This window comes from Stegodyphus dumicola, chromosome 9 (assembly GCF_044657685.1).
Source record: "Stegodyphus dumicola isolate Sdum_Otavi_A_Nest chromosome 9, ASM4465768v1".
In the NCBI taxonomy this organism is placed as follows: Eukaryota; Metazoa; Arthropoda; class Arachnida; order Araneae; family Eresidae; genus Stegodyphus; species Stegodyphus dumicola.
Genome location: NC_140776.1, coordinates 78,495,051 through 78,519,488, shown reverse-complemented (window position 1 = coordinate 78,519,488; position 24,438 = coordinate 78,495,051). Strand labels below are relative to the sequence as shown.

Below are 24,438 nucleotides of genomic sequence, written 5' to 3'. Positions count from 1 at the left end.
GATTAAATCCTTGGTTTTATGTAACCTATTCTTTCCAATTTTATAAATGAAAATTCTATTACCTAAAAATCCTGTATTCCCTGACAACTACTTTTCAATAACGGATCATGTGAAAAATAAACATCTTGTTCATAACAGTCATAACGAGGCTTTTATTTCTGTTACCGTTGATCACAGGCATGCATTTCCTGTTACCAAGAGGTTTTAAATGACGCAATTTTTCAAGTTATGCTATTTTTAAATTTTTAAAATATCCATTTTGTAAGAACTACTAATAGAAATTAATACTGATTATAAAAAATTTGAAACAAAAAGTGTGACTTCCCTATGACAAAAATTCACGAGTTAATTTAAAAATTTTTTATTATTGTGTTTTCTTATGGCTTTCTCTGAGGGAAATGTTATAAAATAAATTACAGCAATTCAAGTTTGATTTTTTTGCCTTTATTATCATGCAGTAATATTTCTTTGTGATTTACTAGTATGTAATATTCTTTATATTTTAATAATAATTATAATTCATTTTTATAATTTATAATTTTGTAACATTTGATATTCCGAGAGTATGTATAATTTCAAAAATGCGTTGATACTGTTCACATTGCTTTTGGATCATAATTTGTTACTCATTTAAAAAAGATTGAACAAGAAATACTTTTTAATTCACGCAAATAATGTTATGAGCTGCTAGGTGCTATTATTGAAAGCTTTCGCTGTTTTCCAAAATATGAATTATATAAAATTCTGTGAATAAGATGACATTTTTGGAAAATAAAATGTAATGGTTAATAAAATAATAATACAGACAAAAAAAGACACGTATATCAAAATTCTATTCCTATTTAATATCTATTGGTTGTTAATTATTTTTAAAAATATACTCATTTGCTGAAGTTTTTACGTAAGAAGCTTCACCTACCTCTCCAAGCATTACGGGTATAGCCCTGAAATTTCAAAGTTCCTAAAAATGGCATAAATAAACGGTTACGTTCTTGATTATAATTAAAAAAACGACTCTCTCACTTTCCACCTTGATTCCTTTTCTTCCAAGATACATCAAACCCGAAATCAGATACGTCTGATACGTCTGGCGAATTGTAACTATTAAAAAATGCGGTGAGTATTATGTTAAGCCAAAACATAAAATAGCTTATAAATCATATTAATTCCACAGTGTGTAAATCGAAACGATGTTAAGTGAGAAACGAATCATGACAACCCATAATAAAAAAGATAAAGTACATATCTTTTATTTGGAAAGATTTTTCGCCAAAAGCAAACTGTTCACCTCTCAGACCTTATTTATAGTAAATATAATATACTTCCGGGACATCGTTTAAATTCAAAAGAAATGTGATTCTTCAATAACCTGAAAACAGTAAAAGGAGATGTTAAATACGTTCAAAAATGAAAGATTCGTGTGTCAGAACTGTAAATAGAGATTTAAAAAAAAACATAATTTTTAATCTGCTATGTCTCTTCTTTTTCGGGAATATTTATGCAACAAAATGTCACATGCAAATATTTTAATGCTTCCTCTCCATTTCATCTGCTGAAAATTTTCATGGTAAGTTGTTTACTTACAATAACTCAAGTTTTTAAGCTTTTGTATGAAGTTTCTCTATATGAAATTAAAATGGCAGATATTTTTTTATAATGAGTAATGTCTTTAGCTTCTTTAAAATCAATAATTCCTAGTTTTGTCAAAGTTCTGTAATATTTTTCAAGTTTTATTTTTCAAAATAACTGAATGTATTTTTTGATTCCTAGTTCTCTGAGCCATTTTGTATATGTGTTCTTTTGGTTAACTGAATAAGGTATTTTTGTTTCTTTTGTTTAATTTAAATAAGCACTTGATGACTATCTGCCTAAAGAATGTGATATATGAATTTATAGAAGAAACTGGTTCATATTTAAGTATTCATATTTATGTTACATATTTTGAAAACTAAAAAATGCCTGTCCACTAGGATTCGATTGAGCTATCAGGATTTAATAGCGTTTTCAACTTGGTTACCGCTGAACTGGTCAGCTGGTTATTTAATGTAATTTGCGGTCTTTACTCATGAACTAAATTACATCTTCTTTGCAACCATATACTTAATTTGCCACTTTAATTTTCTGTTAAATGCGTTTTATTTCTCAATTTTTATAGAGAATCTTACGAATTATGCTTTAATTTTTTATAAACGTACTTCTTTAATGAATTATAATTAATATATAATGTCCGTAATGATTCTTTAATTTCTTTTTGTTAGATATAATTTTTCAGACTCTCACGACTTAAACATGCATTTCTTCGTATGGATATTTTGGAATTTTCTAAATAAAAAATTATTGTATTTTACTAAGACATCTTAAAAAAGATTAAAATTTTTATTTAATGTTCTCCATGCCTTGGTGTTTTTATTTACAATAAAAGCATTTGCTGCTGGATTTTACGTACTTTTTTCCGAGGTTCAATTATTTTTATATGAAGAAGCGCATTATATTGCATATAACTCTTTATATTTAGGATCATTAAACTAATATGATTTTCTAAATTAGGGGATTATTTTCTTGGGCTAAAGCTCTTGTTCATAACTGAACTTTTCTGCATTGGCAAAACTTTCGTTTTACTTTTGTTCAGTTTTATTATATTGAACGTTTCGATTTTTCTTACTTATATTTCGCATCAACAGCTCGCATGTAGCACATGCTTCGTATGTCAAATATGAGCAGTGTAGGCTGTGGAAGATATCATTGTAATTTGGACTGAAATGAGGCTTTAGTTTCTTCATTAAGCTCTGAACGGAGATAAATTGGACGATTATTTGCGCTCATTGCGATCTGTTATATGTCCTTTAAACAAGTGGTGCATTATAAAAGGTTAAATACTTGTTCACAGGTAACACGCAGTTGCTTCATGGGTACAATGGTATCCCAGTTAATCTATCTACACAACTGATTGCTTGCTCAGGTACTTCGCAATGAGAGTATATTTTGAGTAGCACAGAATATATTATACACACCCATGTTTCCCAATAATTCATCCTAGTATAATTTTGTGAAAAAAGCATATTTGCGACAATATAGTAGATCATTATAAGTACTCTATAGCAGCCGTTCTCAAACCCTGCCATATAAACAAAAAATTGAAAAACTTTAGTACCACCATTACATTTTACAATGTTTATTTTTCAGTTTCTCAGCAGAAATATTAAAAACATATTTTACCATATGCACAGCCTATTATCTATTTGTATTACATGTACAGACATGAAAAAATATTAGATTGAAAATTGATTACCATTTTAATTATACAAATTTAAGTTATAATACTTTAATTCTAAAATTTAGTGTGAAATTCGGGCCTGCTTAAGAGATATCGATTTCTTTATGTCTGGTTTTATTTCACTTGTTTTTTAACCTTAAATTAGGATCCACTTTTAATTTTGTTCTGTACGTATTTTTCAAGTATAACATGGAAGAAAAATCCTTGTTCATATAAATAGGTTTTGCAAAAAAGCCATAATAAGTTTTTCAAAAAGGCCATAAAAATTTAATAGCTATATTTGAAATGTCTTTAATTTCATTTTTTCGGTTTACCCAAAAGTTAACAAGTGTGTTACTTTTGAAATCTTCAATCTGACAGGAAATTTCTGTCAATTGTTCACTTTCTTCACGAGATAAAATTTCAAGTACTTTTGAACAAAATGGATTTCTAATGCAATTGTCTTTTCCATATCCTCGGAAAAATACTAAGTGTTGAAATTATTTGTCAATGAAAAACAATGATTTTTAATGTCGAATGCTAATTCTTCTTTTATTTTCAAATTATTTTCGGTTAGAAACCTTTCTAAAAGGGGTAAAATGCTTAAAATGTTATGATCAAATTCTTTGATTATTAGCTCGGGTTTTTTTATCATTGCATTTATTTTATCTGTAGTGGTAAACAAATTAACACTTTGTCCTTCTAATCCTAAATTTAATTTATTTAACTTTCCAAAAATATCAGCTAAATATGCTAAACGTGCCAACCATAATTCAACAAACCAACATTTTTTTCAATTCAAATTTTGGATCACAGATGAAATTTTGAATTCCTGATAGAAGTTCAAAACGACAGTTTAAAACTTTGCCTCTGAATAACCACTTACATCAAAATGTAACAAAAGCATTTCATGTTCACTGCCCATCACTTGACATAAAATCGTAAATATTACTAAATCTAAACCGCAGCTTTTAATAAAATTAACAAGTTTTCAGAGTGATTTTCAGGTTTTTGGGGATTCTTTTGTCTACTAAAGCTTCACGCTGAATGGAGCAGGGAGTAAATTTTATTTCAGGTACGACTTTATTTGAAAACTAACACTGGAATGTTTTCTGTTAAAGCCCGAGCTCCTTCACTGCATACCGCAAATCAGTTATTCCAAGGAATATTATTCTCAGACATAAAATTGTCAATTACTTTGAAAACTTCACTTGCAGTTGTTTTATCATGAACAGATTCAAAAAATACTAGAAACTCTTCGGCAATTCGTTTATATTCATCGAAACATATGTAAACTAATAATTGAACTAAGTTCGTTATATCAATACTTTCATCCAACTGCAATGCGAAATACTTTTGAAGAAGTGTCTCTTTTAAGGAATTTGCCATTTCATGAATTCTTCAACTTACTTAGCCGTTTTTCCGTTGAATAATGTTAAAACAATATCTTTAGCTGCTGGTAATATTAGGTATTCTCCAATATATAATCTGCTCGTAATTTAAGCCTGCCCAGTCTGGGCAATTCTTAGGCTTACTAGGTAACTAGCTTCCAGAGTTTTTTCACTTGAAATAACAAAAACCTTTCATTGCTTGTTTTCTATTTTTGAACTCCGATAGTTTCCTTTTAAAATATTCATCAGATGTATCCTTTAAATTAGCATGTTTAGATTCAGGATGTCTTTTAAGAAACGATGATTTCATACTTTGAATAATAGTTCACCGGAAACAACAAACACACTGAGATTGAAGGTCCATTTCATCTACATTTCAAGTAAACTCAAATGACAAATAACTTTAATTATATTTTCTATGAACAATTTTTCTTTTCTTTTCAGTGTTCTTAGTGCTAGTAGATCGTCCTGGATCCATCACCTATGAATCATCGCTTTTCCACTTAGTCAATCCTAACTATTTTTCTATTTTAAAAAATCTAGGTTTCTTTTTTATTATTTTTTCACAGATATTTAAATGCACAGTGTATTACGAGTTCTTCAGAAACAAACGACGCTATTCTCAGATCGCGTAGAAAAGTAAGGAATACAAAGCAACAAGAAGACAAAATACCTGCCGTTAGATAGCAAATCGATGTAAAAAAATTATTCTAATATAAAATAGAGCAATATGAGCCCGGAAATGGGGCGAGATAAAGTGCAGACATGCTAATTAATTGATCAACTCTTAAAGAATTAATAAGCCTCTATTATCTTTTTATACGAATTTATTTTTATTTCTTATTAAATAAAGCACCCATTTCTATCTCTCTTTTTGAAAACATCCGTTATGACAAAATTTTTATGTCTACAGCTAAAAGAATATTTGTGAAAATAAAAACGGCTTATTTTGATAAGGTCTATGAGCGGCTACTGGCGTTGAACAAAGCTCAGATCATATAAATTTACTAGTGCTAGAGATAAAACTGAAACAGTGCTGAGTATTTAATTTTTGAATTTAATAGTTAAAAATACTTTGTTTCTTTGCGTACCATCTATTTTTCTGTTGCGTATCACCAGTGGTACGCATACCACCGGTTGAGAATCGCTGCTCTGTAGGATTTTTTTGCAAGTAGATGACCTAATTTGAATTCTTTTAATTCTTTGTGTTGTAGTTTACGTAATTTCCTGCTTCACAACAATTCTTTCTAAGAAAAATAACAAAACTTTAAAAATATTACCACTTGTATTTCGACTATATATTATATAAGATAAACTCGAGACAATAGTACTGTTTCCAGATACAGTGGTACCTCAAGATACGAGCACCTCTAAATACTAGAAATTCGAGATACGAGGAAAGTAAGAGTGAAAGATTTGTCTTTAAATACGAGCACTGACTCGAGTAACGAGCAATGAACCAGGCTGGTTGGTATGCGTGGCGCCATTTCCCGATCGGGCTCGAGTCAGGGAATCACCTCGTCAGATTACTCAGTGTTCTTTGATCTACGTGTTTGTGCGTATGTGAACTAATTGTTTATTACATTTAACGTAAAAATAATTATTTCACGATGCCTCTCAAGACGATTGTTGCCTCAGATAATGCTGAAAAAAAAAAAATAAATAAAAATAAGGAAGCCATGGCCGCTGAAATTAAGAAAGAAATCATAGATAAACAAGCGTGGTGTAAGAGTTACGGAATAGACGAAGACTTACGGCCTTTCGACATCGACGATCTGTTACTCTTCTGAAGAAGAAAGAAGTTAAGAAACTTGATGTAGCCAAAGGAGTTTCCGTTACTTCCAAGCATCATCCAAAACTACTAGAAGCTGTTGATGTGGATTAACGAGAGACAGTTAAAAGATCGGTGTCAGAAGCTATCATTTGTCGGAAAGCTATCATAAAGGTAAACTACGGTTATATTATTTATCAGTGTTATTTATTAGAAAAATTGATTTTTATGTTGATATTTTTGGGCTGCTGAGCGGATTAACTGGATTTCGTTATTTTCAATGGGAAAGTGTGTTTCTAGATACGAGCTCAAACCTGGAACGAATTAAACTCGTATCTCGAGGTTCCACTGTATTGATATTGATAATCAATAGTTAAAATTATTCATATTTTCTAGAAAAAAGATATAAAGTATTTTGAAATTTCTCGAACTCTTCACAACATTTGTAAATCTTGTTCTTATTAATTAAATAATTTAAACCTTTTTTTTCTTGTGCTCCATACTGATTATCAAAAGCATATATTTCGAATAAAAGCACTACTTTAAATTTGCAATTTGATAGAAGTTTTAGTAAATTGCTGAGTACTGTGGTTGAAGTTTATATTTAATTTCATTCATTATAGTTCTCATCTTATTAGTAATCTGGAACAAAATATTATATCTATCATGACTAGAATGAAGCGACATTCAATGTGCTGTAATTTACAAATATAGCAGGCCTGAAGATGGAAAAGGTGTTTTTTGTGGGTTAATAATAAGAATAAACTTACATAATAATTAGTTGTCTGATTTTTAAACACTGAAAGCATGCCTTATGAAAAAAATAAGAATATTTGTTTCTGCATAATTTAATGGATAGGTGCAGCTACACAAAATCATCCAGAATATACGAATCAATTCACTGTGAAACATCCTGTCCATTAAATCCAAAATTCTTTAAACCTGAGAGACATTGTAATTAAATTTCGCATGTTGATTGCTTTCACACTAATGCTTATTCAAACATAAATTTAGGGAAAATCCTACGCTTCTAATGCTTCTAACAAAACTATTGGCCTTAAATTTAATCCTGAGTGACGCATTTTTGTAATTAATTCTGAATATTAGAACTAGCATGCCAAACGCTATACACAAATATCAGGATAGCAAAAATATAAAATAAAACTCTATTTCCTTTTATGTAGTATTAAGCGGGACATTCGAATCACCCGCTAATGGAAGTGCTGCCATTCACGATAAGATAAAAGAAAAGATGGATATGCATTGCGCGAGGCATTAGGGGAAGCAAAACTTTCTTGATCACTCATCCAGGTGATTAGGAGCTTCGAGAAGACAGAAAACGAACAAGCAAAAATAAACAGGTTATTTTTACGGCGCGTTAGTTTTGTATTTGCGATGGTTAATTTTTCCTACTTTCGGGTAAAATGGGGTCTTTTTTAATCTCGCCTGGCTACTCTTTTGAAAAATTTTGAGATAATTTTTTGTCGTTGTGGTGTGTTTTTTCCCCTTCCCAAAGCGTTTTTTCTTTTGTTTCTTTCTTAGTTTTCAACTTTCCTTAGAACTCAAATCTGTCTTTATAAATAAAGCCTATACAATGAAGAGGAAAAAAATAGCAAAATCCATACTAATTCACCGCAATTGCGGTGAACCATCAAAGCGTTAGTGAAAGACTCGATTTTATCTGCCTGTGATTAAGAAAATGGAAAAAATTTCTTAGATAGTACCATGTTTAAGGTTAAATAATATTTATTTTATGTGTTACTTAATTATTACTTCAATCATTTATTTATTTTGTGTATTTCTTTATTACTTCGATTCTTGATAAATATAAATTCGCTCTTTGCAATAAAATAACAGTTGCGTATTAGTCTTCTTTGAATTAAAGTATGAAATGTGGCATATTTATAATATTTATTTAGTACACAATATAAGCAGTACTGCCTCATTTGGTACTCGAATTTGCGTCTTTCGTGTTTAAAGAAGGCTATAGTAACTAAGCAACCTCAAGGACCAACTTCCGTATTCTTCTTCATCAACCGTTATCATCGATTCCTATTCTGTAAAGTAATTAGGACGGAAGTACATAACACCAAATATACTTTCTATTTTTTGAACAAAAAAATGATATTGTTGCGAAATGCCTAGAGGCTGCGCGGTGACGTAACTTCCCCGCAAAGCTTTTCGTAAACAAAACTCCTCCAGCGAAGCGAAGAAAGAAGTCTGCTGGAGGAGCAGCTTGAGTCAATGGCAATCTTAGGGTTGCCAGTAAGTGGCAGGGTAGTGTTTCCATATTTAGCAACAAAATTGGCATTATGTCATAGACGTTCCATAGTGAGAGCATTCTAGAACGAATTTTTAGCGCTTTTCTCAGGAATATTCTCGAAGATAGGTTAAAGTTATCTATACCCTGCCTGTAGAGGAGAGAGTAATGTGTCTTTGAGTTCAGAGATTAGTTTGAGAGCGATCGACCGAGTTGAGAGCTGGACTTAAATGCTCTGCGGTGAAGCTGTCTTCACCGTTATAGCCTAAACGCTGTGTTGCTGATTGTTTCAGCATGTCTATCGTAGTTTTTCGACGACTGTAAACGTGTCCTTGGAACAGTCCTGTGTAATAGGGCTTACTGGCGAATAAATTGTGTTTTGGTTCTTCATCTAGTGTTATCAACAATTACTCCATATCCACGAACCCGTAGAACGCAAGCATATATTGTAACTTTATCTCGTTCATGACATTTTTAAGAATATTTTGATATTTAGTGTCAGATAGTTAATTGAAGACAACGTTTAGTTACCTTATATGAATAACAGAACTATGTATCACTACATTTAATTCAAAATAATGAGTACATCCCATAAAATGCACCAAAATCTCCTTTCAAATTGCAGTGATGAAATATTTTACTATTTTGAGGTCGGTTTTAATGGGAGAGTTTAGAATAATATATGGCCGGTGGACAATTTGGAAAAACTCTTTTACATTGCTTGAGTTACTAACGGCTTTAAAAGTGAGAAACTACCCCTTAAAATGGTGTTAGTTACACTTTCAGGAGCCCGGTGTATTTCGAGAGCATAATTTTACTAATCATCAAAGATAACTAACTATTCTGCACACAGGCGCAATGGTTTAATCATTTTAGAGGTATTAGACTTGTTACAAAACGTAGCACTAACTTTTAATACCAAAGGAAAGGCAAGGGGGATTTAAAAGATTTCAGATGGCCCAAAAGAGTTTGTTAATGTTTTTTACACTCTCGCTGAGCTCGTAGTCTACTAGTCTGCTGTTACACTCACGCCTTCGAACCTTTTTTTTTTTTTTTTTTTAGCTTTATTACTAAGCATCATTTTCTTCGCACTTACGCCATACACAATTCAACAGCAAAATTACACAAATCTTTTAAAAGCAACGTCAGTATACGTTTGGAATTCTCAATGCAGCGTTAATTGCTAACATACCATTTTCCTGTTTTTTCTCAGTTCATCATATCAGTGTTCAGTTTTCTTACTAAGACGACTTTATAAAACTTTTTTTCTGTTTTCATTATTAACGATTTGTGTGTTTACTTTATTTATTAAATGCCACGTTTTTGGCGCGTATGCCACATAAAATTCGATTCAACAGCAAATTCACAAAATATTTAAAAGCAGCATATCTTCAGACTTTCCTACAGACAGTCTCGCGCGATAAAGATAAAAAAGTACAGTGTTTTCCGTACAGTGTTACCACTGCTCGCTGTGAAATTATTGTGTTTGCCAATTAAAAATTTTATAAAATATGAAATAGTTAATAAAATAAATTTGAAATTCAAAATTGTGGCTTCCAGGTGCCCATATTCGGGCGAAGGACTACGTTATTCAGAATTATTGGCTCTAGGTACCGTTGTTTCTTACAGTGCGATGCACATGCATCATTCATGCTGATTCTCCATTATTTGATTCCTTTAGATATAATATTTGGTGGCAACAGTTTGAAACGTGAAACACCGTGTATAGGTAATAAATACTCTACATTCCATTTGGAGACTAATATCTTACTTGGGACTAACGTCCCTTTTGAGCTGAAACATTGTTAAGAGGGTTGAAACGGGGGCGGAACTAAATAAAGTCGTACTGTTACCTGTATGTTGCTGAAGGCTCTTGCCAACGACGGGCACAATCTTGCACTTCTTGCTGCGATGAATTTCGTGGGCTTGTTCTGATGTTATTATCAGACAAGTGAGGTAAGTCACAACAACAACAATCATAATCTTTATTCTTAATCTTCAATCTTTAATCTTAATGTCCTAAATGTATCTTTATATTAGTTGTGAATAATCAGAAGTTTAGCTACTTAGCTTAATGTGGATGCTCAATCACTGTGTCTGCTTTTGAAGTATAAAATTAATTTTAGAATTAATTTTTTTTTGGACTTTTAATAACATTGAGTGGTTTATGTCTATAGCAAAAATCTTCAAAATATTCACCTCAATAATTACACCTGTAACGATATCAAATCATTATCCAAAACATATTCAATCGTGCATTTAACATGTGCCAAAATGTTTTATATTTTCAGAACTATCTATATTTTCTGAAGTTCCAAAGTTTAAAATTTTCTTTTACTTTGTTTCTCTTATTTTGATTCTTTTGTCAACATTTTGTAATTTGACTGAATTTCCTATTAAAAATGGACACTTTTTAAAGTACAGCCACCACTACTAAAAATAACAATGAAAAGAGAGAAAATTAAAGAGAAAATCTCGAGTGTGGGCTTACCTCTTAATAATTTCTCGTTCAAAACTCTTACGTGACTAGACGTTCTTTCCTTTCGTCTTTCTCTCTGTTTATTCTGGTTTCCTTAATTATTTCTCAGAGAAATCCTCTCTCAAAAGGCGCAACTTTAGCCCATTAATCTTTAATAAAAGCAACATCTAGGAAAACATTAATCATTAACGCAAGGATCTTCAAATTTCCAATTTTCTGCGATTCCTCAATTAGCACGTCGCGGAGCGATCGGCTGTGGGACCAATCTGGCAACATTCCAAAAATGCGAATGACATTCGCCGTTCTCCCTAAGCTCTTTCGTTAAATAATTATTATTACAAACAGGAGGAAGTTTACAGAAGATACCTTCATATTATTTCAGATAAAGCAAGGATTAAAATCTGAAGGAATTGCTTTTTGGATTTTGACAGTCGACTGAACTAATTGGGATATTGGAATCTAAGCGCAGAGTATGTTTAGACATTATAGTAGTTAAGAAAAGTATTTTAAGCAGATTAAAAAGAAATACCGAATTATATATATTTTGTATTGCAGAGACTTCTAATACTGAATTTGTGGTATTTTCGGCACTAATTTCAAACCTATTTACTATATTTCCTGTTGCGCTTTATATCTGAGTGAATAAATTTTTATTAGTTAGGGAGAAAATGCATATTTTACGTGTATGAGCCGTTATTCATAATTATTATTATATTATAAGTTATTCATAATTTATATTAGAATAAAATTCTAGTCAATATGTTCGATGTTTTCTGTTCCATACATGATCTTCAGTTCAACGTTTTTAAGTAAAGAGGCCCACCAGCGGCCGAGCGGTAAAGACGCTGAACACTGGTAGTTCGGTCCGAGGTTCGAATCCCGCGAACGGGCTGGCTGCATGGGCGTTTTCGTGGTTTTCCCCATGTGTAACGTGTATACGAGCCAGTTTCCCTTAGAAAGTCCTCCACGAAAGGCATCCCTCCCCTTAGGCAGATAGCCCTAGTGTGCTTTGCCATAATTAAATACACCACCACACCACACCTTAAATGTAAAGAACGATGTATATCTGAATAATGAAACGATTTCCAGGCGAAAAATGTACGTTTACGTGGGGAAATTACAACATCCCAAGTGTGTTTCATTTGTCGTTCATTCATTCTGCTTTAATTTGACAATTTTTTTTATCACGAACTGCTTGTATGGTTCGGATTGATGCATCATTGTTTATAAATAGTTGCAACTGAAAGTATGTTAATTATTCGTTCATCAAAGTCTAAAACTGTGGACTGTGCTATGTAGTAAAGTAACAGCATTTTCTTAACGCTGTCTCTCTCTTGATTATCATTTTTTGAAGGTTAAAATATCAAAACTCCTTGCTTTCATGCTTCCGATAGAAATGAAAAAGATAAATTATCCTGCAAATAGACAGGAGTATACAGTACACTTTATTATTATTATTTTTAAATTCTAATTTTTTGCTTTCTATTTATATAATTAATCTCTTAGTGCGCGCAATACATCAATAAAAATTTATGTATTTATATACCCCAAGGTTAACAAAATTCACGGAAACGTCCTGTCATATATGGCAGTGGTCTCCAACCCCCGGGCCGCGGGCCGCCTATCTCATTGAAACTGAATTTAAATTCCTAGGTTTATACCCCAAGTTAAAAACATTTACGTTTCATTAAAATTTTATTTATTTAAAAAAGGGGCCCCCGAAGAGAGTGACATAATTTTTTTAATGTTTTAAAAAGTAAAAAAAAAAAAGAAAACCACCGCGACGATTTTCTCTTTCAATTAATTTTAATAAAAAAATCAATCATCATAACTGTAAATATCATAAATAAAGCGGAGTTTTCTAAAGTAACAGCAACCAAAACAAAGCAACGGAATAAACTGGACATAAGCAAAACACTTCGGGTGTCATTGTCTCCGATTACCCCCAGATGTAACCGTCTCATTGCAAAGAAACAAGCTCAGGGTTCTCATCGATTTAACGTTCTAGTAAGTTAAAATGTTAAATCACTTTATATTTAGTTTTTTGATGTAACTGTATTTTATTTTGAAGGAATGTTTAAATACAGTTAAATTAAAATTAATAAATCAAAATAATCTAAAATATAAACAATCAACGTCCCCCCCCGCGGGCCACGGTAAAATTATCAAACGTTGAACGGTCCGCGGTGATAAAAAGGTTGGGGAACACTGATTTATGGTATTTGAATTTGGCTGTAGACAGCGGCAATATACCGTGTACAGAAAACTATCAAATGAAATCGTCGGGAAGTGCGTGTGTTATAGTGTCAATGGAATTAAAGCATATCCTCCCCCACTTGGCGCGTAGTCGCATTTTGATTAGGCATGCTTTGTCTTTTCTCCTATATGGGAAATATTTTCCCATATTATATTCCCCGACATATTTTCCCTTTATGGGGAGAAAAATCTACTTTTTGGAGTAGCATATAACTACATATTTGAAACCAAACAGGGCACTCAAAAGTAAATCAAAACACATTGATTATTTTTTTCTATGATGTAAGTATTGTCCTTTAAGAATTTTCGCCAACGATGTCCTTTATCAATGGTACATACTACGACATAACGCGCAATTTTGCGACAACCGTCGTACAAGTGTTTCTGAGAAATATTGTATAAATTACATAAGTATCGTGTTATTTGTGGAATTTGCTGTTATCAACGCTTTCACTTAATCGCGATAGATCTTGGCAAATCATATCACACTACTGTACGTTAAATGTTGCACTTTTACCTTAGCGGTGTCGGCAAAGCCAAAAATGACTGCATTCCATATTTGATCCTCACTTTTTTTCATATTTTATTCGAAGAAGTGACAATATTAATAGGAAATTGTAACGACTTTTGTAAAGATTTATCCTGCTTATGCTGATCTTCATAAGTAAATAAGTCCTACCAGTTGCGCTTTTATGCATATCTGCGCATCATGTAATGCAATTAGAGAGTGTTCCAGAATATAGTCTCTAAAGGACTGCAGGCGAAACACTGCGAGTCACCGGGGTCAGTCAACAGCATATAGGCAAAAGCTTAGTTACCGAGTTACGAAACGTTGAACATTAGTGTCAGATGGGTACGAGTGCTTGATGTCTATCTCATGCATAAAGTTACAGGTCTGTTGGACCATGTAACTGGTATACAACGCGTTTGTGACTAAACGTTTATTGTGCATGTCCAACGTTTAGTCACAAAACACACTCTCTACGTCGGACGACATACCGTATACATTTCATCTACGTGTTTTCGCAAACAATATTGAAGATGAAAGGTGGCTACAATTTGTATTGAGTTATTCACCTTATTCTGTACGGGTAATTTTGTAAAATTTGCTGCAAACCTATGCCGATTTTCAAAGTTTCTGCCATTTACTTTATTTTTTCAGATTTTCCGCATTCATAAAAGTAGATTCTTAAATCATTTAAACTCTAATGTTATTGATGTCTAAATGTCTACATACATATAGATAAATATAAATAAAATACATATAGATATAAAATATATGTAGATATAAATGCATGGAATAATATGGTGCTGAATATATATTTTTTTAGAATTTTAGTCGTTTAACATGGATTAACCCAAACTGATATTTGTAGTATAAGATGGATGACTTTCGGACTTATAAAAATCTAAATAATAAGTATTACTTAAAGTGAACTTTTCTTCTTCGCACTCATAAGCGACTAAAATAATAGTTGGTAATGATAAATAAAATATACGGCCATTATGAGGGGAAAATGAACAAAGAGATTTTCTTAACAGCCCTGGCATGGGAGAATAATGAATTTTCTCGGCATTTAATAAAATAAAGCACTCAAGCTCTGAAAGTCATAAATTACTCTTTGAAAGGTAATATATTTCGACCGTCAGACATTTCAAAATGTTCTTGCAATAAAGAACGTCAGGAAGTGAGTTACATTTGCTGTCAAAACATTTTTATCTAAATTAAAAATTATTGTTGAAAATTATTGTTATTCAAGTTTGTGAGGTATATATGTCTTACATAAATGGAGAGGATTTTAGTTTCTTTGTAATGATTTTCGTTGCGGCAATTAAACACTGTAAGAACTGGAGGAATTTGTCATGTGCTATTTTTTTAGGTATTTAAAAGAAGTGCTACTTGAAAAATAGGTTACAAATTGTTGCAAAACGATAGTTTTTTTTCTGTTGTTGTTATGTAACAAGAGCACATTTCATCAGTTCTTGTTATGTGCAAGGGTACATCTCATCTCGAGAGCTGCGTGCGGCTATCACAGGCCATTAGTGCAGCTCTTACGCAAATAAAAATATATGTATGAAATACGGTTAACTAAAATTATTTAACTTCCCAAAGAAAGTTGTAGTGTTGCGCGGCCCCAACCTACACGCAACAATAGTAGTGACTGCTATGAACTGGAAAGTACACAAAACTCTTAAGAAGGGTTTAACTCCCTTTTTATTCTACTTTAGAAGTTACAGATGCGTGCACTTGACGCTCACAAACTACGCCGACCCGGCGGTAAAATAAAAATAAGAAACTAAAAATGAATAATAACAAGTTACTACCTACGAGGCTCTCTAAACGTAACTAACCTAACCGCGTTCTAAAATACAGCTGATATTTCAGCAAACTTTCTGAATATTAAGTTGAAAGATTCAACTATCTGCCGAGGCAAACACACAGGCCGAAACGCGCGGTTCTTCAATTTCTACCTAGCAACCTTCACACTCGTGAAGTAAGAAAGCATCCTTACGAACTCGTTTCCCTTCTATTTAACTAAAAATACTTGTGCTAAAAATCTGAATACCTTGCGCGTTCTACTAAAAATTTACATACTATGGCATTGACAATTCCAGGGGAAAGTAAGGCTTGACAGGAAAGATATCTTAAAATAAATGTTAGTTAAAATAAGTATAAACCCTACAAAGTAATTAATTTATTTCACTTCTTTTTAATAGTAAATTTAAACTTAGTTTTCCTTTTGTTATTTTTAAATTTAAACAGATCGATGCAGTTATTTTATTTGCATCTTATTTCTTATTAGTTAAAAAACTTTATGGTATTATCAGGTTAGTACGCTGAACTTGAAATTTACAATCCTAATTGTCAAGTAGCGAGTTGTCATGTTGTTTGAAATAGTACGACAGACTTGCGAACGTTTTGAACAACTTTTTTTATATTAAATTGAACTTTCAACTAAACCTGCACAACTCGTGCCATCACCGCTTGTGGTGGTGTAAAATAAACAATAACAGGCACTTAAATTTAAATGCTGATAAAGTAGGCTATTAATCCACAGTCCATAACTAAGCTACGAACAGGCTGAATAATTTACCGTAAGCATACGTTTAGAGCAACCAGTTCGAGAGATTGCAAAAGCCAGGATAAAGTTGGCAGAATTCTAACAACGCTACGCGAGTGCCAGAAACTCTTTCTTTCAGACTGAGATCCAAAAGCTCTCAGCTTAAGTACACTATAAGCTAATTCGCATTCTGGTGAGGAATACGGAGAGAAGGAAGTCATGATCGAAATCATAGTAACTGTTTAGTTTAATATAAGAACCTTACAATATTATTCAAAAAAATAAATAATAATAATAATAAAATTGTATTGACTCTATTTAACAATTTTGTGAAGAAAATCTTTAAAAGTTAGATTTGCTTGTGGTTACTTTAGAAATGAATGGATAGATGCTTGTGGATGCTTTACAGGAAAGGTAAACTAAATTTAATTAAAATTCATAATTAATAAATTTAATTAACTAAATTTAATTGACTACTATATTTAATTAAATAAAAAAGAATCTGAAATTTCATGAGTACTACAAAACTGTGGTAGATGAACATTTACAAGAAAGTATCGCAGAAGAGTCGGAGTATTTAAAAACTGAAAAGAAAAGAGTACTTTTTTACAACATCAACATTTTACAGCACCACAAACCTTCGCGTTGTCTTCGTATCATCATACACTGAAGGAAAACAGTCACTGAATGATTGTTTAGAATCAACCATTTCTTTCTATTTGAAACTTGTTCCCATAGTTTTAAAACGATGTAAATATGGATTATGGGAATCATATAAACGGGAACTTTGGAAATAACATTATATATATACAAAGTGTAGCCTTTGGCTTATGGAAAATCTAATTTGGTGTGGAATTTTGTGAATTTTAACGTGCTGTGGAATTTTGTTGAATTTCAACATGAGGCTCTTGCTGACATGAAATTTGGCCTCCTATTATATAATTCCGCATGGGATTTCTGTACAGTGTTCTCGTAAGTGTTAATCTGAAAATAGGTAGCCCCTTTTGTGTAAACGAAGAAAGTTAGAGAATGACTATCGGCAGGAAAAGCTGACTAGCTGGTAAATCCTATGTTTAAAAATCTGATATGTACACTGAATGACTTCCTTGTTCGGAATATTAAATTATACGCAATTTTCATACATTTCATTTAAACATATTGGATTAACAGTTAACGAATTTTGAATTAAATCTACTTCGTCGACAACGCATAAATCACATCAGAATAAATGCACTCTTTAAAGTTCACTATATTCATTTACCATCGCTACACTTCGGCACTACGTTCACTTAACAGCATTAACATTCATTTTATATCTCAGAATGCACAAAAATTATATCTGAAGAAATACCATAAGTTATATTCAAATACTATAATAAATCTAAAACGACATATAAAAGAAATTAAACAAAAATGAAACAGTTTTTCGCAGAAGATTCAGCGCCGCTTACCTAATGCGCATGCGCTACTAATTAATTCAGTTCTCACTTCGCGGCAAGGCAAAAATATATAAAAATTCAAAATATTTTCATTAAAATTTGAAAGTTATAGAAAAACCTAAAACTGTAAATACAGCTAAAGCAATTTTTAAAAAATTTTTACAATTAAAATTAATATTTCTACGCTAAAACAAGCTAATAAGTTAAATATTAATTTCGGAATGAATTAAGTATAATTTAATTCGCAATGTTAAAAAAAGACGCTGAACTTGATTAGTACTTGGTTAGTACGCTGAGTACTTTGTAAAACTTGTACTTTGTACGCTGAGTACTTTGTAAAAAATTTACAACAACAGTACTTTGTTGTACTGTTGTTTGTACAACAGTACTTTGTTGTTGCGAAACTTAGTTTCTCTAGATTGGCAACAAATCCACTATTCTGCTAAATTTCAAATATAAACAAAAATGGCTGCCATGGTAATTAAAAATTAGGCTTAGCCGCAAGTATAAAACTTTTAAATTGTTAATAATTCCGCAATTATTGCAAGCAGATTAACTAAAGTCATAAAAATCTTAACCAGAGCAACATAATTCAATCATTTTTAAAGCAAAAAATGCACAACTTACAAACTTATAAAGAAACTGAGCCGAGTAACAGAGTGGATACCGCTGCTTGTGGTTCTTATTATTTTTAATATGATATTTTGTAGTATTTTTTCTAATATGTAATGAGATAGCTTACACTTTATTTTACTTATATTTTAACTTTTAAATTCCAATCAAGTTAAGCATTCATCTTTAGATTTTTATTTTTTACTTTTTCGTACATTCTATGTTTTTACATCTTATATTGCAAATGGATATTTACTATGTGTTTATATTTATTTGCATAGGAACGTAGTATCACTTTACACGTAGGCTATAGCTTGAAGAATTACTTTTTAATTTAAATTATATATATATATATATATACATTTGGTGCGGCCAATTGCAACCAAAATGGGAGATACACATCTACATGTTATAGCAGGCGTATGTACAAAATTTCAACGTTCTGAGGCTTCTCGTTTTTGAGTTATGCGAGATACGTACGTACATAACTACGTTCAGACGCCACGAAAAAAATCTCTTTAGAATTCATTTTAAATCCGTTTTATAATTTTCTGGTGGGAAAAGAGTCCTTTATTCTGTCCTTACGTACAGATGTCACGCAAAGACATCGTTAAATGGCATTCGATAACGGTCAAAATGGATATTTTCGTTGAAATCTGATGCCCGAAATTTTTTTTCACGATTGCAATACTTCGCTACGTTGTGAATAAATCCAAATGCTCAATTCGTGATGTCATAGACTTCTCCACTCTGTTCTCTGCAGTAGTATAAATGCAGTTTTATTTATTGCTGCTACATTCTAGCAGATTTCATGCAAAATGGATTTTATAGTTTGTAACAGTTCAATTAAATCAGGAGAATATCAGTCCACGGAATTGTCTAAACGGCATCAAGTTAACGACAGCCGGTAGGTTTTTGAATTTTAGTTATTATAAGTTTTCGAATTTTGCAGTATTATGCTACTCGCTTGTGAACCATTAAATATGTTTTTATTTCGCAGCATGCAAGAGACTATAAATTGAACCATCAGGAATACCGATTAATTTATTGTGATGGTGTAGTAGTTAAAATACAGGTATATGGTTTCGAAGGTTACGTATTCGAGAGAAAGTGCAGTCTTTCCATTCTAATATTCCTCGCTTTTAACTTGTTTCTGATCTCTGTCTGGTGCCCGAGGCCCGAGTTTGAAATCGCTTAGGATTGAAAGCGGTTGCCATGCTAGTCTAGCACACGGAAAAGATTCGGTTTACATCTCAGGATTAAGACATAACCTTATTTAATTAGAATTAGATATAACTTATGTTTTCAATTTTCCCTGGTAGAACTTCTGGTCTCTGCAAAGCTACTTCTTAATTAGTCTTAAAGTGTTTTCGAATTTTGATAACAGTATCGTCTTCTGAGAACATAGATAAATTTCAAATTCCTTGGAAATTTTTGCGATTTGATTTTACATGCATCATTTTGACTCTTCTTTTGTTTTGAAGTTTATTTGTTTGAAATATGTTCTACAATAAACGGTGCATATGCGTATGTAACGACTTCGTTTTCAATAATTCAGATACCCAGCCAATTTATATAAATGTTCAATTTCTAGTATTCAGAGATATTTTTTGAAGATTGAAATTTCATTTACTATTGTTACTATTGCTAAATAATTGAAAATAATATACAGTTGAAGAAATAATGGAAACATACGTAAGAAGCTTTATTTTCAGAACAGCTGTAAGCATTCACAAGCGCAAATAATTTCTGACAAATTTCGGAACAACTTAAAAAGGCAAGCCTCCACGAAATTGTTCCATCGCTATTGGAAGATAATAACTGTGTATTTTCCTGTATTCAAATAAACTAAACCGCTCGGAAATTGCTAAAATGGCATTTTAGGCAAAGCAGCAGGAAGAGAGAAAAGGTGATGAATATAAAATTTAATCGTACCTTTCGTATAGTTTCAAATAGCATTAATTACTATTGGTTTTGGAACCAGGACTTTTCAAAATTACTGAATAGAACCTATAACTTTTACTTTGGTATTGTTAGAACACTAAATGACTAATTAGCAGTAAGCAAGTGTTTTCTAAATACAACAATACAAGCCGCCAGTCAGTGGGTGGTGAAACATGAAATAAATGACATGAGAAAAATGCTGGTTTATTGCAAATTAATAGCCAAATCCTATAAATAAATGGATATTTAGCATTATGAAGAAATTAATAGGAAGTTATTAAAGCTTTATGTCATATGTAAATTGTGTATTTCGATTAAGCAATAAAGAGCAACAAAACGTTAAAATTTGCACATTTACACTCTTACACTTTCACAGTAATAAGTTTCTTTCTTGTCGATATCTTTAAATTCCTGCATCTTGATGTATAAATTCTTATGGTTTATTCATTAAGCATAAACATCTAACATTTTTCCGGAAAGAAAACGTTTTGAGATTTTTTTTTTCAATCAGAAATAGGCTCTAAGTTTTCCTTTTTCTTATATACTGTTTTGTTATATTGTAATAAATGTAAATCTTTTTTCTTTTAAATGGAAAAAAGAAATATTCAGGCCGTATGCATTCTAAATGCTGCTACAGAGCTTTAATAATATTTTTATTGTTAGGTTTTATTTTTAATGAAGACCATTATAATTTCAACGAAAATTGAGAAATTTTGTATTAGACGTAGTTAAGATATGACACAGGAAATAGCTTTCATTAACTCTACTAACAATATAAATTTTTAAGTTAACTGAACCGAAAAAACTGACACTATGTTTGCAGATGTGTAAAAAAACATGTCATTACATGAAAGTTTAAAAAGCATGTTTTATATTAATAACTTAGTTGTTTACGAAAGTATCGAAACATTACTAGCAAATATTTTTTTAATGTTTTACCTTTTTTGTTCTGCTAAGGACTGGCAGTTCATCAAACTGTGAGCTATTTAGAAACGTCAAACACAAGTTTACATCGCTACCAGACGAAATTCTAAAATTAGAAACATCTTTTTATAGTTTCTTTTTCCTGTTCTTTTGTTTTCTCTTTTAACTGCATTATGGGAGATCATTGTCTATTTTGTTCAGATGCCAAAATTTGAGATATTTATTCTCTAAGGTGAATTTACTTAATGTTTTCTTTGATGTTGAGTTCATTATTCGTCCTTGAATTACGTAATTGTTCGCTTCAATGGTGCAGCTGTTAAAAATCTGTCAAAGAAATAAACATCTGATACAATGATGAATTGCTTAGCAAATTTTTGCAAACTTGGTTAATTTTTCAAACACTAAAGATTTATCTATCTAGGTGGGCATACTTCTGTGAAGAACATTATGAGAAATATTAGCCTGTACTTATTTTAAATACAGGCGTTGTTTGTATGTCTACATAAACAAAGATAAAACTCAGTACTTGGAGTTTAAAGATAAAAATTTTAAAAACATTGAATGCATTCGTTTGTTTTAAGTCACAGTTTTCTGTACATACATTCCATAAGTATACATTCTGAAACATGAAACCCAGGCGCGAAGTAGTTATCTAACTGAGAACAAGTAGTAATTAAATGTACGATGCAGGGGAGGGGAGGAAATGATTGAAATTTCCGAAAAAATGGGTGATTTATTTAAAAGCAATATCTATCTATCTATCTATCTATATATATATATATATATATATACTATACAAAGTGAGCAAGTCAATAATATCAGTAAGAGGTTAATCCACCTATGATTGAATGCAAGCCGTTATCTGGCAAAGTATTTAAACTTAAAGATGGAGGATGAAATCTTTCGTGGTTTCTTACTATTCTCCAAATGCTAGAATAATTCGCTAACATTATATGACGGATGGCTTCCCATCAGTTGCAAAATGTTGTTTGTCAGAGATATCTGCCAACTTAGTTGGGATAAATAAGTATTTGGAAAGCACGAAGACAAGCTTGCATATGTTCCATATGGGCGCAAAAGGAACGACAGCACAATGGATGATAAGACTGCGTCAGCATATCTGTATGCTATAGGGAAGCCACGGATTGTTAGCAAAGGTATTGAAAGGCTTGGCATCACAGATCACAACTCCCTCTTTTCGACAGAGGATGTGTTTCCTCTTTTTTATGTGGGAAATGAAACAGCGAAAGTAGGATCTCAGCATCCCTGGAGGTCTCCAGATATTTCTGGATATTTTTCATTGGGACTCGGTTCAAAAGAATCCCTGGAAATAATTCATTTTAATTATTTAAAAACTGTAACAAACATTGAAAGGGAGTATAAAAGCCTTACCAGTTTTATATAATATTTTATGTTTATGTGAAGTAAATTTTGTGTACTGAAGAAAAAATATTATTTCACGTTATTCATAGAGTTTTATTTTAATATCTACTGAACGAAAGCTTTACAAGAAAATTCGCTTTTCCTTCATGTTTTAAGAGTTTTGAAAACTTTAAACTCAAATTTTAAGAGTTCCGAAAATGCAAGATTTGCAAACCTCCAGTTTTAGTTTCTTAAGCGACTTCTAATAGCAGAAGTGACAAAAGCACGATCAAAACGACTTTTTTAGTGTAGTTCATTATTCTATGCTTCAGTAGCCTTATTTTTGCTTCTGAGAAAGCATTAGCATGTACCTTTATTATTTTAATGAGATACTTGCTTTACTTCTGATGTATTTTTTATGTTTACTTTCTTGGCAATTTTTCCTACATTGTACTTGCTTTTATGAAATTCGTAAAGTGTATTCTTATTGCATGTTTCTAAACACGCGGTGTATAAGAATAATGCATGTTTTTTAAATAAATTTAATGAAGATAAATTTCCATTTTTTATTCAGAATCAAAGTATTATTTCTTAAGTCTAAATGATTTGAAGTAACATGTTTTAATTTTTTCAGCACCATTATTGTACTGTTATTAGTATTGTATCTTGTACTGTTATTCTTGCTGCTGGTTATTTAAAATATTAATTATGACGTATTTCTATGCAAAATATTCCTTATTACAAACTTAAATACATCAATCTTTTTTTATTTATCTGTTTTATATGCACTAGCTTCTACACTTATAGAAATGAAATTCAGTAAGAAAGGGGAAAAATATTCCTATTTAATTTTTTTCTCCTAAAGCTAATTCTGCGCTTAAGACTGTGAAAAATATTTCGTGTAAAATTATACAGTAAGTAATTAATAATCCACTACCTGCTGAATAATTGCGATATACTAGGCTACATGATAAATTATAAAATCATCCTTATCATATTTTTCACAATTCTTTGGCTTTTAGGCAAGAAAATGATGTATACAAAGTAATTTTTATTTATTCATAAAATTCCCTTCTTTTCAGAACTTAACATCATGTCGGAAGCACGAGTATTTGGAACTAAACTATCATTATGACTCAAATATCATAGACAATTTTTCTCGCTATACAAAGATTTTCAGGTAAGGCAGCTGATTTAGATAATAAGTGGAAAGAATTATGTTTTACCTTACATTATTTCTGAAAATTATTATATATATTTTGACTTATTATTCTATATATATTTATGTTTTTATAATTTTTATTATATTTCATAATTATTGTTCCATTTGAAATTTATTTTTCTTTTTCGTATTCTATAACTCAATGAAGCCTGTTTTAAATATTACTATTTTTTAGAATGTATATTGTGGTGATCCACGGTTTGAAAATGGTTTCTGAATCAGAGAGATTCGTGCACTAACCTAGTGCTTCGCATTAGAGAGTAAAGAACATCTATGATATAAAAATATACTTTTATTTACACAGCGAAAACGCGCAGCAACATTATTAACGAAAGCTCATTCTCCTCATAACATACTTCTTTTTTCACTCCACTTGCGCATGCGCATTGACAATTACCAAAGGAGCTTGGCAGATACTGCCATCTGTTGGATAAACTATTCGCTACATATTCCTCCCACCTGA

The 24,438-nt window shown here is 31.4% G+C and overlaps 1 protein-coding gene across 3 annotated transcripts in view; it reads left to right on the top strand.

Moving 5' to 3' along the window:
• The window catches only part of LOC118187632 (adenylate cyclase type 3-like), a 476,146-nt gene that overhangs the window by 127,419 nt on the left and 324,289 nt on the right, over positions 1–24,438 (top strand). For 2 of the 3 annotated variants that reach the window (XM_085823651.1, XM_085823654.1), the window contains exon 2: positions 23,836–23,933. The exons of the other annotated variant lie outside the window; for it this stretch is intronic. The gene's annotated coding sequence lies outside the window, so the exon portion shown is untranslated. The remainder of the gene's footprint in view (positions 1–23,835; positions 23,934–24,438) is intronic. 3 annotated transcript variants of the gene reach the window in all.